We start from the raw sequence: 15,479 nt of genomic DNA, 5'->3' as shown, positions 1-15,479 counted from the left end.
ATCAACCTAGCGGCCCTTCTTTGAACTTTTTCAATCTTATCCGTTTGATTTGACTGATACGGATCCCATATGACGCTTGCATATTCCAGTGTCGGACGTACCAGCGCGAGATAGGCAGTTAATTTTGCTTTTGTGAATGCAAGTTTCAGTTTTCTTCTAATGTACCACAATTTAGTTTCGGCTTTTGAACATATGTTGTCAATATGTAAATTCCAACTTAGATTAGATGATATAGTGACACCTAAATACTTGACCTAAATACTTGGAGTTGACACGTGTTATATATCGCCCATCTATTTCATAATCTAATGAAAAAATATTTTTGGTTTTGTTTGTCAGTGTAATATATAATGTTTTTGTATAATAATTTTCATTCTGGACGCTGGACACCATTGATTAATGGAGTTCAACGCCAAATTTAATGTGAGCTGGTCTTCTGGCTTTGATATGATTGAGTATATTAAACAATCATCCCCAAATAGCCGGACTGTAACTTGAGGAGGAAGTGAGACTGCGATGTTATTAACATAACATAAAAATTATATGGGCCCCAGCCAGGGTGTCGAACCGGCATTTTTTCGGGTTCGGTTCGGGTTCGGGTACACGCCTTTCGGGTTCAGTTCCGGGTTCGGGTCCAGAGAGCCATTTCGTTCCGGTTCGAACCGGTTCGGACCGTCTCGAACCGGTTCAAACGGGTTCAAACGGGTTCAGGACAAAAAAAAATTATAACGCCGATGGGTTTCAGTCAACCTTGCTATGCTTTTTCTTTTTTTTTTTCTTGCACATCACTGTACAATAATAAAAAATTAAAAGATTTGTTTACGAGAACATAAAACTGGGCTAGTTGGTAAGGGTTCATGAAAAAGGACAAAAGGAAGTCTGGAGAATACACAGACGCTGACTAACAACTGGTAATTACATTCTCGGAAACGTATATGAAGGCACAGGACACCGTGAACAATCCAAAAAACAGAAGAGCAAAGATTAAAACTAAAAAAACCATACTGCGCATGCACATCATAGTCGGGTCATGACATCTTTTTCAACGAAATTCGAAGACTATATCCTGTAGTAGACAGCGCTCCCTTATCTCTTGGAGCTCACACAGTTGCCAAAAAGCCTGGCTCCTTATCAACGAAACTGATGTATGGTGAAGCAACACGCTCATCTGCTTCCTTCCTGATCATAAAGGCCTCGACCATCTCCCTACAAATTCGATCAGGGTGATTAAACAGGAGACTTGTCTTTCTAATTGGGGAAGCAATGAGCAATTGTTCGAACATCACAGATGGGTGAAAAAAGTAGCGGTGTCGTACAACTTGGCTTTGCATTGCAGCGAGTGCAACGATTGCTTTCTCCAGTAGATAAGACAAGTGTCCTGTTTAATAACCCTGTTGGCATTTGTAGGGAGTTGGTCTAGGCCAATGGGATCAGGAAAGAAGCCGATGAGTGTGTTGCTTCACCATATATCAATTTGATAGATAAGGAGTCAGGCTTTCTTGGCGTTGTGTGAGGTCCAGGACATAGGGGAGTGCCGTCTGCAGTGGAAGATACTGTTCGAATTTCGTTAAAAAAACGTCAGGATGTGATGTGCATGCGCATTATGGTTTTTAAGTTTTATCCTTTGTTCTGTTTTTTTTTTGTGGTTGTTTCCTGTGTCCTGCGCCTTTGTATACTTTTCGCAGAATAAAATAACCAGTTGTTAGTCTGCGGTCGTGTCGTCTCCCGTCTTAATTTGTCGCGTTTACTGTGTTACTTGAGCATGAAAAAATTGTTTAGTGTGAGATGTTCTCACTTTACCTATTTTATTTATTGTCCGCAGCAAAAAGACGAATTTACGGCAAGAGCCGCAAAATGAAATGAACTCAAAATTACTGGAAATCGGCTAAGTATATACGCTATAATCCACCTTATGAGGTGTAGGACGATAAGCCGATGGATTTTGCATCTACAAGACCCTCCTGCTTCAGCAGTTTGGGAGACCCCGTAACGCGAGTAATAGGTCTCCCTTGAAGCTTTAGTCAGTTGGGACTTTCTCATACGCTGTGTACTTACGAGGCACCAAAATTTCCGCCGCACGTGCCCTCTACGTTCCCGCGCACTACTGAGAAACAAAACTGTCATGTGTTGGCACGTATACATATACAGGCACGTATACATATACATATACATATACATATACCTTTGCGTCGCCCCGAAACCGACTTGCCAGTCCCCCCCCCCCCCCCCCCCGTTCTTTACTACATGGTAAGAAAATGTTCAAGGATCCCTCCACCGCCCATCCCCCACCCAACGAGGGCCTCGTGGGAGGGTGTAGGTTGCGCAACCACGGGACGAATCACGAAGAAAAGACACAGAGACACACACAAGCGCGTATACACACACACACATATACAGCATTAAGCGCTTGTGTGTGTCTCTGCGTCTTTTCTTCGTGATTCGTCCCGTGGTTGCGCAACCCACACCTTCACAACATCATGTACCAACTAGGTCGAACCCATGTTTTATTGAAGTGCCTCGTGGGAGCTCTTGCTCTCCCTAACATCCAGAGCTTACCAAACATATTTTATTTAAATCACCTATTCGACATCGCCTTTGTCACTCACGTTATATATCCCGAGCCCCTATAGCTGAGTACCTTCAAAAACTCAGCTAATCGTGGCTTCTCAATATAGTAAAGCAAAGAATTTGTTTGTGATAGAATGTTTGTGACTTTTCCCGGGGCGCTATGAAAGGCAACCTTTTCGTCAACAGAATTTTTTGCGCCCTTAATAGAGTGATAAAGAGTGGTTAATCTGACGTGCACCATTTGTCCCCCAACTTGTTTCAGGCATTTATTTTCAAAACTGCAAACAACCCCTTTCTGGCAGCTCTTCTTAATAGGTGACTAAGTGCTCGCCTATCTTTTCTGGACATGCTCGGGAGTGCTGATTCATTCGGTTTTCTCCCTCTTCGCTTTTGCTTACCTCTACGGCCTCTCCACAAGGCAGATGACAAATGTTGCGATCAGGCATTACTTCCTCTACCCATACACATACAGCCTTACCTAGACTTTCTCTATACTGGTGTATTAAATCAAAGTCAGCGGATGTACAGTGGAGCCCACTTTAATGGCCGCAGATATAGCGAACGCTGGCTTACTGCGAGTGGGTGTGGTGCTACTATGAAAATATGCATAAGGGCAACGGAAATTCGTCGCAGATACAGCGAACAACTCTGGCCACACCACTCGGTTATAGCGAACGAGGTGGCGTGGTGAACTACCCCGATGTTGTAGAGGTCGTCCTTCCGCTAAGCACGCAGACGAAATAGCGCCCCTCAACCTTCACGACACCGCCCCGGAAAGAACGTGTCAACCCAGAAATGGAATTAAAAGGCGGCAGTGCTGTGCGCAGCGCTAACCGGAAAGTCCGGCGTCCGGTAACGCTGTAAACGCTAAAAAAGCACGGTAACAATATGCTGTAATTTTCTATTGAAATAGTAAGTAACCGCCGGCCAAACCCACGTCGATGGCCAACGAGGGCAATCATTGCCTACGCGTTCGCTGGCTCGGCAAAGCATCCCGAATGGAAGAAGCGCGGTGCGCGTGAGAAAGGGGCATCGTCGAAAGCGAGGCTACTGACCATGGTCGCGGATCAACTCACAACAGCGATTAGGTAATTCTGAAATGCTTGGTGGCCATGCTAGTCACGTGGTATGGATATGCATAGCATGTGCGGGCGGAGGAAGGGAGTTATGGTGGCATGCCTTATGCCGAGATCGCTGAAATCGACGCGGTCAAGTAAGGCACGAGGAGGGTCAGAGAGGTTCCAAATATTCCATGCAACAACCATAAAGAAAGCCTACAAGATAGCCGAATAGCCTAAAGCATCTGTAAACAGAGTTTTCTGTTGCGCCGCCATTAGTACAAATCCCGCTCGGAGTCAGAGGTTAGACTATGCATACTCTTTTAGTTATTCATTTTACTGCGGTAGCAGTATAGTTCAGAAGGGTGGCGGATCGGGCTAGTTGGTGCAGTTTTGACATTTTTCGAAGCGCCGAAACAACAAGGACGCAGAGGGAAGTAGCGCTCGTCCCTGCCTGTTCCCTCTGCGTCCTTGTTTTAGCGCTTCGAAAAATGTCAAAGCAGTATAGACCTTTTTCAGATGCGCGCGGCCATCTTTCGACAGCAGCGCCGTCTTGCGTCTGGCCGATTTCTCCGCCATGTTGGCTTGAGCGGCCGCCTCTGCGATACAGGCAGCGAGTACTCGCCGCGCTGTTCAGCATTATCCGAGTGTTGATTTTTGCATGATTTTGACCTGCAAAGTGTTGCACTGTATGCACTGAGCAACTGTGAACAAAATGGCCCGTGTTTCGGCGAGCGGCGACGCGGATGTTTCCCTGCAAGTTGTGCCGAAAATCGGCATTGGAGGTGCGCTTCTACGCAAGTGTGCGCAATTTATTTGACGGCTTTCTGGTATCTACAATGGAGACATTTATTAATGCGAGCACGGAGCTTGCTGAGCGCTTCTATGTTGTAGTTATAATTATAAAAGAAAAACCGCTCCCTTCCGAGCTAACAGCAGTGTTGCTGTCAAGCGCTCAAGCGGTCTGATCTGCGTTGCGCCGGTGACACGAACTGATTGAAACTGCGCTCGACCGCGTCTTTCACTACATTTTCCCTCCGCACTGTCCTAAAAAACGGTACTTTCTGCAGTGCTACATGGAGAAGGCAGCGCTGGAGCGCATAAGCGCACAGAATTCTGTTCCGGCTTTTGGCTTTGCATAAATTCCTTGATTACTTCGTACTAACGGTAAAATAACGTGCACATGTAGGGTGGTCCACTCTTAGCGTGGACATGCGAGTGTGTGGCAGCGCTCTTCGGAGCACCAGTGCATCCGTCGGCGGCGTGCGTCGAAGCAAAGTGTCGCAGGAACAGAGGAAACTGGATTTGGAGCTTCGCGTCGTCTGACATTTCGCTAAACTCGGAAAAAGAAGTAGTAGAGAGTCGTGGCCTTTGAACGCGATGTAATTTATGCACTTGAAACTGGTGCACCTGCTGTGACAGTTATTGAGGAGCATATCTGCTTGGTCAGTCTCGGGTGCGGCCACTGATTAATGCCGAAAGAGCGAGAAAGCGCGTGCGTGTGGTCGGGTGGGCACTGCGTGCCTGCTGATTGCACGTCCCTAATAGACACATTTTTTTTTAAACAATCGGGACTTTGCATTATGGCGTCAGTTGAAAAAAGAATTTGGTCGAAGCATGAGGTGTCACGATGCAAGGTGGACACGCCAAAGCTGCGGCCTTCAGTTTTTTAAGTCCTGCTGGTTTATCGGATATTTACTGCAAGCAAACAGCTGTGGCATTTGCGCAATGCATCATGGCTTTCAAGTACTGTCAAATAGCTATGTTTACAGTGCCGTTGTCTTTATGTAATCAGTCGCCAGTATCGGCAGTTATAACAGAAATGTTTCACGTAACCCGCCGTGCTGCTGCATCATTTACCCAAGTTATTACTTATGTTTTGATTTTGCAAGGGTCACAGACGACACATATCTTAGCGACATCAGCAGTAGGTGCTCGCGTGTAAGGTATGGGTAGCTGAAAAAGCCCGCAACCGCACTGCCGCGTTTTTCACACTGCTCCGCTTCAAGCCGCCTTCGCTTAATGTAGTTGTTTGAACAGCAGACGACTGCGCAGTGGTTTCCTGAAGACCTCGTTGCAGCTTTAATCGCACATACACCCAAATCAGGCTAATACAGCTAGGCAACCGCATACAGTAAACACGGAGAACCGCAGAGAACGTACGCACCGGACGCACGGACACCGCCTTTTCGAACCAGCCAGAGAGGAGGAAAGCAACATGGCGGTGTTCGGCGCGCTGGGAGCGAGGCTAAAACTGAAAAAGGTCTATAGCCTGCTCTCCCAAAAATAACCGCGCTGCGTGCTTGCAGCCTCCATCCTTGATTCACACTCCTGTGGGCGTACATCAGAGCATTCAGTGGTAAAAATGCACCTTCAAAAACTTTCACCCATCTCTCCACTCCTAATCACCCACCTGTACCCGATATAGCCGAGGCAGATTGTTGTGAAGGCTCCACGTATTTAGTCGCCCAAGCGTTCTACGAAAAAAAACACGCCAAGAAAGCATAAGCCTGTCGTGTCAGACACTAAGAACGGCAAATATGACTGCGAGAAGTGGATATAAGTCGCCAGAAAGAGAATTCAAGAACGAGCAGTGCGAGAACAGCGGATGGAGCCGCGCGCTGGCGACTGGCAGCAATTCTTTCGTAGAAGCAGAACGATTTCATCGAATTGGCATAACGAAATCACTTCATCGTAGTTACATTTCATCGCAGTAGCATCTTTCTGGGCGGAATCACTATCGCATGCCAGCGAGCTCGTGTATTTCCGCATTGTCCTTTTGTGTAATCGGTATTTTTTTTCTTATTAGTACATCTCCCCCGTTGCCAAGAACCCGCCTTTCGTTTCTTATTTCCGTCGCGTGCAAACAAGAATATGCGGATTATAAAAGAAATAGAAGCTGCACCAATTTATACATCCTTCTTTTGGTAATACTAGTGGTAATATCTCGGGTTTAACGTGTCGAGTAGACATTGGGGCTACATGACAGACGGTGTAGTGGAGGGCTCCAGATTAACGGAGACCAGCTCGGGATTTTCGACGTCACGCTGGTTTTTGTATTTTTGGAACCAGCAGCCGAGCTCCACAGCCATTGCGCTATTTTTTTCTTGATTGCCCTACATACCCATCGTGAGGGGTTTTATTTATTTATAACTTGCTGTCTCAGACAATGAGCGCCTACAATAGTAAATGTTGCACTACCTACTGCGGTTGCTCAGTGGTTAGGGCGCTCTGTTACTTATCGGTGTACCCGGGTTTGAACTCGGCTCCGGCGACCACGTTTTGTTGGAGGCGAAACGCAAAAGGCACCGTGGGCTGCGCGATGTCAGTGCACGTTAAAGGGCAACTGCGCCACTTTTTGAGAATTTCGCGATACTCAAGGATTCAAATCTATATAGGCTGTAGGTAAAGCATGCTAAGTTTTTTGCACTACCATTTAAAATAGTGACGTAATCGACGATTAAATTTTGCACTTCTCCTTAAAGCAACAGTGGAGTGCGGCGAAGTTCAATGTGATGTCACGGAAGGTATGATTTCAAATTACTGCTGCCGTCAGCCACGCCCTGCCGTGCCTCGTTGGACGCTGCCAAACAACGTTCGGCGGGCTGTGCCTTCGGTGACGTTGGTTTTTTTCTTTCAAAGGCGTTTATGCGTTGGAAAGATACGGATACTTTCGATGACTTCATCATGCGTCCCTCCTTAGCGTTGTGCTCTGCGGAGAAGCTTGAAGGCCGTCGCAATTTTAATTGGTAATTACGTCACCGTATCAAATGCTAGGCCAAAAGGACTTCGCATACTTTACCTGGAAGTTTCACAAATTGACCCTTTTAAGCTCGTCGATTTCTAAAACCTATGCAGTTGCCCTTTAAGGATCCCCAGCTGGTAGACATTATTCCGGAGCCCACCCCTACAACGCCTGTTTCTCTTTTTTCTTTCACCCTCACCTTCCTCCCTCTCTTATGGCGCGGTTCAGGTGTCCATCAAGAAGTGAGACAAATTGCGCCATTTCCTTTTCTCAAAAACGACCACCACAACATTGTTGGGTCCTCGCGCTAATATTTCGTCTATTTGTGGGAAATGACGCAAAGAAAAGGAAGGCATTCTCAGTCGCTACTAAAACGCCTATAGACACCCAGTTTTATTGCCTGTTTTCTCCTTCCAAATGGCGCCGTAGATATTAGAATGCATAGATCACCGTGTGGTATACGGCTACTGCCGCTAAATAACTTAGAAAAGAAATTATTCTTCCATGCTGTTTCGGTTTCATCAAGCGAATGATGGCTGTTACGTGAGTTCAACATTAGGTCACGTGAGGCACGGGAAAACTAATACAAACGCTGATACGTTGTTTTGACTCACTGCAGCACTTACATCAGCCGGCTTCAAGACCTATCATTACAACGAAGGACGTATCAGCAGTTATATTGCCGTTTTATAGCCCCTTACGCGACCTAATTTCCACTACACGTCACACCCATCGTTATGTTGGTGAAACCGAAACAGGGTGAAGAAGAAATTCGAATATAAATTATTTATTATGTGTTGGTGAATACCACGCGGGTGCTCCATGTACAGCAACGTCTAACGCATTGTTTGAAAGAAGAAAGCACGCAAGCAAAAGTTTGGTGTCTATAGTACTTTACTGAGTTCGAGCAGTCTAACCGTTTGACTAAAGATTTACGTAAAAATATGTAAAAGGGGAGGAGTACTAACTCAAGATTTCACATAAATCTGACGTACAGTATGGTGCATTGTTAAATGGAACATGCCTTCGCGTGTGCTCTGCGCTTCATGAAGCCCTGCCGCCTGGATGCGGCGAGAATAGGCGACATCAGGCGCATGCGCGGAGTCACCAGCCGTCATGCTTACTGCGCATGCGTCTTGTGCCGTCAATTCCCACAAGTTCTCGGCGGCAGCGCTCCGCGAAGTGCGGAGGCCACGCGATCGCATGTTCCCTTTAACAGTGGACCGTACTGAACAAGTGTTTAGAATTGGCGGTAGTACATTACAGAAGGGTCAATTACGCTTCTTCCCAGGCACAACATCTCCTGTAAGTTTGCTGTCGCATATACTGGGTACAATTTTCGCACTTCCCAACGCAGACAGCTACGGGTGGGTAAATCTATGCGATAGATCATCTCATTTTGTAGGAAAACAAGACGTATGCCGGGATGCAAAAAAAACTGGGGTTGAACGGGGTCCCGAACCGGTTCGGAACGGTTCCTTTTAATCGTTCCGGTTCGGGTTCAGTTCCAAGATGGCGAAACAAATATGGGTCGGTTCGGTTCCGGTTCCGGGCAAAAATTCAGGTTCGGCTCCGGTTTCGGGTTCGGTTCCGGTTCGACACCCTGGCCCAAGCACAGACCCCTGAGGGACACCTGAGGATACACCCAGGACGTCAGATTTCGCACCGTCTACCTCCACGTACTGGGTTCTATTAGTAAGGTAAGCTTTAATCCAGCATACAATATCTCTGTTTATGCCTAAGTCAATGAGCCTATTAAGAAGTTCATCATGGGGTACACGGTCGAATGATTTAGACATGTCTAGGCAAACTGCGTCCACTTGATCCCTGTTGTTTAAAGCTTTTGAAAAATCATGTAGTGTTTCTACAAGTTGAGTAACAATAGAGAGCTTCCGCCTGAAACCTTGTTGATTGGGATTTAGTTTGTTCGTGTCCTCAAGGTATTTGGACACGACGTGCTCAAGCATCTTGCAACAGGCGCAGGTGATATAAATAGGTCTGTAATTGTCGGTAACGTGCTTGCTTCCAGATTTGTGTACTGCAACTATCCTAGCCTGCAGCCAGTAATTAGGCAAGGAATGTTGCTTCAATGATGCATTGAATATGATAATTAAATATTTTGCGATCCATTCCGCGTCTCTTATTAGTGTAGCTGATGTAGTCGACACAACAAACGTCCAGATAAAACAAATAAATGGGCAGGTTTATTAGCCTGCGAAGGTTACATAAGAACACAGAAAAGACGGAGCACAAACAGGAATGTCCTTTACGCAAGCGAGTTCGTACGGCACTGCCCGTGTCGTTCTCCCCGACCGGATGGCGAGGGGGCCGCGGTAACCGGCGAGCGGTGTCCAGATGTGGCTCAGCGCCTATCGGGCCTCCCGCTGCTCTTCCAAGAAGGGGAGTGTGGTCGCCGGCGCTCGGAGAATGGGGACCGTCGCAGGACTCGAACGGCCGGCGTCGCCTGTGCACTTGTCTCAAGAAACCGGAGCGCCTCCGTCGACAACAGTCGGCTATCCTTTTCCTTTCCAGCCGCCCTCAGTTGGTGTGCATCTTCGCTTTATCTTCTTTCTTAGTTTCAGCATACTGGCGTCCAGCTCCAGTGCAATTTCGTCGTCAACTGAGTCCCCTGTCACGTTCCGGGGGCGAAAGTTGAAAAGCAGAGTGAATGGAGTCGTCTTCGTAGCTCGTTTTACGGTGTTGTTGATTCCCCATTGCACCTGCGTGAGCGTTTCGTCCCAATCCTTCCCGTCGCTTCGTTCGGATAAGCTGGCAATCGCAGGGGTTATCATTCTGTTGTACTTCTCGACTTGTCCGTTGGCACGAGGCGTGCAAGTTGCGTTTTCACGTGGATTATGCTGAGAGTCTTACAGTAGTGCTCGAATTGTCGGCTGGTGTAGGCAGTTCCCTGATCGGTAACCAACCGTCGTGAGGTCCCGAATATGGAGACGATGTCCCTGAGAAAGCTTTTGGCGTAGCCCGACGCGGTGCTTCGCACGGCCCGAATGAGCACAAACTTAGTGAAGCCGTCCACTGCCACAATCACGTGTGTATTGCCACTCTTGCTGCGGATAAATGGGCCCAAGTCATCCATATGAATGGTGTCGAATGGCACGGCCACTTTTTCGATGCTGTGCAGCTTTCCAGGTTTTTTTTCCGGACGGAACCTTTCTATACAAACACTCTAAGCAGCACGAGATATGTCGCTTCACGTACCGGCGCATTCTTGGAAACCAGTATTTGCTTTCGAGCAAGGCCATGGTTTTGTCAACTGCAAAGTGACCCACATCGTCGTGGCATCGTCTCACGACCTGCCAGAGTGCCGCTCGTGGCACTACCCATAGCAGACGCTCGTCGCCGTTGTTGCCACACGTTCTCCTGAAAAGCCTGCCTTCAACCAGGACATATTCTTTTCTGATGCGCTCTGCTTCTTTCGTCTCTGATGATCCCTTTAGGGAAGCCATGATCGACTGTAATGTTGAGTCCGTCTTCTGTGCTAGCGTTAGCCAGTCTTCGTTGGAGAGCTCTGTTACAAAGACATTAATGCCACTTGCAACGTCAACTTCTTCAGCTTCCGACGCAGGAGCCCTGATGAGGGCGGCGACGTGGCTCATTCTAGCTCCCGGTCGATGCTCTACATCAAACGTATACTCTTGCAACTTTAGATACCACCTGCCGACACGTGGCACCAGATCTCGCTTTGACAAAGCAGTTCTCAATGAGTTGCAGTCCGTAACAACAAGAAACTCGGTTCCATACAGGTACGGTCTAAGCCTCTCAATTGTCCACACAACGGCTAAAGCTTCCAGTTCGTATGAATGGTAGCGTTCCTCGTCTCGCGTGGTGCTACGGCTAACATACATAACGGGGTGCATGAGGCCGTCTGGTTGCTCTTGCAACAACACTCCTCCGAGGCCGACCTTGGAAGCGTCGGTGTGCACTTCCGTTCTCGCTCCGTGTGCGTAAAGTGCCAGCGTTGGCTTGGCTTGCTCATGAGCTGTCTTTGTAGCTGCCTGAATGCAGTCTCTTGAACGTCGTCCCAGCGCCATTCTTCTCCCTTGCACAGCAGGATCGTAAGTGGCTTGGCTATCATAGCAAATCCAGCCACAAAACGTCGGAAATAGCTGCAGAGGCCCAGGAAGCGTCGGAGGTCGTGGTCGTTTGCTGGTGTAGGAGAATTTGCAATTCCTCTCAACTTGAGGCTGTCGGGGTTGATGGTCGATGCGGAAATTTCATAACCCAAGTAGCTAATTTTCTCTTGGAAGAAGGAGCACTTTTTCAAGCGCAGCTTGAGACCAGCCGAACGCAGGAGCTCGAGTACCTCGCCCAAGCTGTCTAATCCTTCCTCAAACGAAGCCGATGGAATCAGCAGATCATCCATGTAGGCCATGACCTTCGTGTGCCTAAGGGAGCCGAGGACGGTGTTTATCATACGCTGGAACACACTCGGTGCGTTGACAAGTCCGAATGGCATGCGGGTGTATTCGTAGTGTCCATCCGGAGTGACGAATGCTGTCTTCTCTCGGCTCTCTTTATCAATTGGCACCTGATAATAGCCGCACGCAAGGTCTAGGCTAGTGAACAGTCGTTTATCATGTAGCCTGTCAAGTTGGTCATCAATCAACGGTAGCGGATACCTGTCCTTTTTCGTTATTTTGTTGAGGGCTCGAAAGTCTACGCAAAGCCGCTTCTCGCCATTCTTCTTTGAAACAAGTAGGATAGGGCTCGCGTAAGCAGAGTTAGAGTCCGTTACTACTCCAGCCTCCTTGAGTTCGTCAATCATTGTTCTCACAGCCTGCCTTTCGGAGTAGGCTAGGCGGTATGGGCGGTACGTTACAGGAGCGTCGGTGGTCACCTCAGTCTTCATTTGCGCCGCGACCGTGCACCCGATTTCTGAAAGGCACGTCGCAAAGCAGTCGCGGTACTGGTTATTCACTGCGACGAGTGCCTCTTTCTGCGTGGCAGAAATCGTTGTGCCAACCGTCAAATCTTCACCCGAGATCGCCTTTGCCGGTTTTCTTTCGTTGCTGTTTGCGATCAGGGAGGGTTCGGTATTTTCTTCTTCCATGCACAACGTTCCTCTCGCGATCTTCTGGTTTTGAGCAACAATCAGAGGAGATTCGGATACGTTCGCCACGGGCAGGCATATCTCGCCCTGTTCATCTTCTCTTAATGCGCAGCTTGGCACATACTCGCCGCTCATCTCGTGCAGCCTGCCACGAACGAAGATGTCGCTGTGCGTAACGTTGTCACTCCCAAGCGCAATGAACCCGACGTAATTAGGAGGTATGACAACGGCCTCCTTCGCCCACAAGTTCACACGTCGCGGAGGTAGGGCCGGTATAGCAAGATTGGTAAGAGTTCCGTCTTCGTCCTCCGACCCGTTACGCTCCTCGAAAATGCGCATCGTGTTCTTACGGCGCACCACCGCAATGTGAGGCTGCTCAGTAAAGGGTTGACCGACAAGCAATGGGACAGCCTGCACTTCGTCGCGGACAACGTGTACCTTGACGTCGGCCGTAGCCTGGTCCACCGTCAGCCTCGCTTCGAAGCTTCCCAGGGGCGTTATTTTTCCCATTCCGAACCCTCTGATAGTGAATGGACGGCTGAGTGCTTCATAAGAGAGGTGTAACTTTTCCGCTTCGCTTTCTCGTATCGTTAAGCATTGGCTGCCCATGTCGATGTACGCTTTGATCGCCTTCCCATTCACGTTGGCATCCATGAAGTACTTCTGATTTAGCACCATGCTGCCACTTGTACTGCTGCTTTCTTTGGCTATAGGACGGCTGTTTTAGCTGTGTCGCTGGCTGTCGAGCCTTTCCTCGAATAGCAGTCTTTGCTCTCATGGCCTGATTTTCCACAATTCGTGCAGCGCGGTCTACGCTGAGGTTTTGGACATGCTGCCGAGAAATGTCCATATGAAGAACAATTAAAACAAAGTGGCTCGCCTTTGTCGTTGAATTTTCGTCGGGGAGCCCTCGTCGATCCGTTGTCTCCAGCGCAGTGTTGAAGCTGATGCGCCGCTTGTGACGAATTGTGTCCTCCTAGGACGCGTTGAGGGTGCCGAATAGCTGGTGGTTGATACAGCGTCTTGGCTCTAGTTTCCTTTACGACTTCTGTACGCTCGTAGAGCCGCTTCATGCACCTGAGCAACTCGTCGGGGCTGGCGTAGTCTCTGACGCTGAGGGACCGCACAAGATCTTCATTGTCGAATCCAGTGATAAGGTATTCAATACAGGCCGGGTCGCCTACATTGCAGCGCCTTGCTTTCGCCAGCTTGTCGTAGAAGTACGCCTCTATACTTTCGTGGCGCTGTTTCTTGCGTGCTTCCATGTCCCGGAAGGTGTGCTGGAAACTGGATGTTGACGGAAATGCCTTCTTCAACTCGCGTTTCTACTCTGCCCAAGTGCGCTGGACATTCGTCAGGCCGTCGTACCACGTCTTGGCAACGCCTTGCAGCTTTGTGAGTGCGAAGCACGTCGTTTGCTGGTCGCTCCAACCGTACGCTGCAGCCAGGTTGTCTACCTTGTTCAGCCAAATTTCGACTGTTGGCTGGTCGTTAGATGACGGGTCTTAACTTGGCACCAGTTGTGCGCTTGCCGTGGCCAGTCGTCCATCCAAGACGCTTGATGTTCCCGTCGGTGGGTGGTGTGGCGTTTGAGCCGCCTGCAGAAGCTGGGCTGCTCCCTGCAAGGCCTCACGTACTGCCGTCTGCACCGCAGCCTGCTTCAGCGCCTGGAAGTCGAAGGCCCCGGGGGCTCTTCCGTTGGGGTTGTCCAGTCCGTGGCCGTCTACCGTGTCGGCGTTCATGGATCCCCGCCCTGAATTAGACTGCGCCTCGTCGTTTCGTAGAGTATCGCTTTCGCTGAGTGCCGCCTCCCTTGCCCCCACATCGTTGGGCGCGTCGCTGTCCGTTGAAAGGCCCGGTCGTGGTGCTACCTTGCTCGCAGGACCTTCCGTCGTTGGCTTCGATCGGAGCATCATCGTGGCTTACGTGGTCGAAGCTCTCGGTGAAGGCGCCAGTTTTGCAAGGCAGTCTCAATCCCACTTCTGAAGTTGTAGTTGATGTAGTCAACACAACAAACGTCCAGATAAAACAAATAAATGGGCAGATTTATTAGCCTGCGAAGGTTACATAAGAACACAGAAAAGACGGAGCACAGCACGCATGTCTTTTTCCGCAAGCGAGTTCGTACGGCACTGCCCGTGTCCCTCTCTCCGACCGAATGTCGAGGGGGCCGCGGTAACCGGCGAGCGGTGTCCAGATGTGGCTCCGACCTCTTGGGCCTCCCGCTGCTCTTCCAAGAAGGGGAGCGTGGTCGCCGGTGCTCGGAGAATGGCGGCCGCCGCAAGACTCGAACGGCCGGCGTCGCCTGTGCACTTGTCTCAAGAAACCGGAGCGCCTCCGTCGACAACAGAACGTTCAAGTAAACTTAATATCTACAGTCCATCAAACTATAGCTTCCCAGACAACGATTAAGGCATCCTGAAAATGTCCTCAGGATGCCTCCACTGGGATGTTTGGTTGTCCTCAGGACGTCCTTCAATGATCCCCCAAAGGGTCTCAACAAGTCGTTTTGTCCGGCCCCAGTACGTTTTGAGAACATCCTCAAAAGGGCACCCTAGGCCTTTTGTAGTACATTTTCAAGACATTTGTCTGAATTTAGAACATTCTCAGAATGTCCTAGACAGGACAACAAGGGACTAATTTAGTACATATTGAGGACACTACATTGAAGGCATCATTGCAGTTCACACTCAGCATTGTGAACTGTTACTCGTATTTATGCTCCATTACGTGTTCAGCTGTACCTGGCTGCTATTAGAACAAGAACAGTAACAGCTGCTACTGTAGAAAGCTAATATAATGCAACACTTGGAAGCTATAATCAAGCTGCAAATTTCCACGTGCATATGAACTATGCAATGCAAGAAACTGGCTGCAAGTTCTATAACACCCAGTGCCAGAAAAGATCAGGTATAACGGCTGTCCTGAATAAACTGGCTGATATACGAGTTTATTAATTGGAAAGGCAGACAGATCAGCAGGAAAGCTGAATATCTGGCCTGCTACTCTGCACTTGGGAAAGGGAAGAGTCACAACAGGT

Source organism: Amblyomma mixtum, chromosome 10, assembly GCF_055824585.1.
Source record: "Amblyomma mixtum isolate Tamu chromosome 10, ASM5582458v1, whole genome shotgun sequence".
In the NCBI taxonomy this organism is placed as follows: domain Eukaryota; kingdom Metazoa; phylum Arthropoda; class Arachnida; order Ixodida; family Ixodidae; genus Amblyomma; species Amblyomma mixtum.
Note: the sequence above shows the minus strand (reverse complement) of the source record.